Genomic DNA, 1,978 nt, shown 5'->3' on the forward strand with positions numbered 1-1,978 from the left:
TTGAAATCTGTATTTTGACATATACATGGGGAACGTCAGGCTCACAATTCTCAGATGAAGTCTCAAACATCTTTCAGTACTTACTATCTGATGCTTTTCATATGAATTGGAGTGTTTGTCTTCTTTTATTGGAGGTTATTTTCATTAGTTGAGATCCCTGCATTCTCCCAAGGAGATCAATGTGAATAATAAGGGGTTGGAGCTGACCAGCACTCATGTAAACTACACACAGAGCCATGGATTGATTATATCCTTCCCCCTGTTGGAACAGAATAGGGGAGAAGTTTGTGTGAAAACAATTTGAGATGTTTGAATAATCCATGAATATGGATAATCATAATTCAAGACTACTGTTCTATTGCGCCTCAAAAAGTTAAGCAACCCAAGACACCCAAAAGTATGCTGCCTAGTGTTTGCCTATATTATGTTGCCATCCATGCAGTATTTAATCTAGCTGTATTTATTAGTTTGTTAGGCTATGTACTATAATAGGCTACATTTGTGTATACCCATCAGATAAATATTTAGCAAGGACCATCATTCTTTGTTTGGTAAAGAGTTGATACATCAGAACATTTCCAGCAATGTGCAGAGAGTGAGTGACTACACTTGGCGTCGTCATCAGGGCGGCTGTATGTTGTACAGCACAGGTTGCTGGTGGAACCCAGCTCAGCCAGTCAGACCTGCATGGCCTTCATTCCTCGCTGAATGAAAAGATTGTGTGAACCTACCCCCAAAACACTATATAAAGAGCTGCTGCTCCCTGAAGTCACAGCATAGGCATGGATGGCTCAGATGAAACCTCCACTAACGGTAAGATAACTTTTGTAAAAATATGCCTATTTAGCTTAGGGCCTACTACATCAGGCCTATGAAAATCTGTCAAGGCAAGGCACTTTAGTCTTATTGCTCATGTAAGTGGCACTGACTAAAATGTAAGAAATGTATTTTCAAACTGCTCTAAAAATATGAAGTACTGGTGGTGTAATTTAGGCCTACAGTGATGGCTGTAACCTGAACTAAAATCTTTGTCTGTTGCAGACAGTGCTCTTTATGCCAGTTTGGAACACCTGAAGTGACGCCTCCATGTAGTTTGGTCTCTCTGGTGGAGTGGTTCTTAACAGTTCAACAGTTCTTTGCCAAAATTGTGAAATGTTTAGGACCACTTGATCTGGTGGACAAATACTTCCAAGGCAATAGATGAAGTGCCCTACACTGAGTATCATGAATCCTTGAGTATAGCCTAGGCTGATTAGATTGTTAATTAAGAAGAGTGGATTAGATTGATTTCACGCCATGTCTGTAGCATAGCTTAATCAAAGATGCCAGAAGTTTTGAGAAACTTGTTTTATTGTTATAACACCGTAGCCTACATTTGTACATCAATGTTCACCTGTGTATTAACCTTGTTTGATATATGAGCCTCTTTCTATCTCTCTCCCTCCCTCTTGCTCCTACTCTCTTTCTCTCTCTGTCTCTCTCTCTCGCTCCCACTCTCTTTCTCTCTCTGTCTCTCTCTCTCGCTCCCACTCTCTTTCTCTCTCTGTCTCTCTCTCGCTCCCACTCTCTTTCTCTCTCTGTCTCTCTCTCTCGCTCCTACTCTCTTTCTCTCTCTGTCTCTCTCTCTCGCTCCCACTCTTTCTCTCTCTGTCTCTCTCTCTCGCTCCCACTCTCTTTCTCTCTCTGTCTCTCTCTCACTCAATACAAGTCAAATGGGCTTTACTGGCACCGAAAACATATGTTTACATTGCCAAAGCAAGTGAATTAAACAAACAAAAGTGAGAAGAAACAAATAAAATTTTTTTAAAAAAAACGATTTGAAAATTAACAGTAAACATTTCACTCAAAAAGGTTTAAAAAGGTAGACATTACAAGTATTATAGAGCAGCTATGTACATTGTTTTAGCAATGTGCAAATAGTTGTATGAAAAGTGGGGGAAGATAAATAGATAAATATAGGTGGTATTTACAATGTTGT

The sequence above is a fragment of the Salmo salar genome, chromosome 01 (assembly GCF_965601325.2).
Source record: "Salmo salar chromosome 01, fSalSal1, whole genome shotgun sequence".
Lineage (NCBI taxonomy): Eukaryota > Metazoa > Chordata > Actinopteri > Salmoniformes > Salmonidae > Salmo > Salmo salar.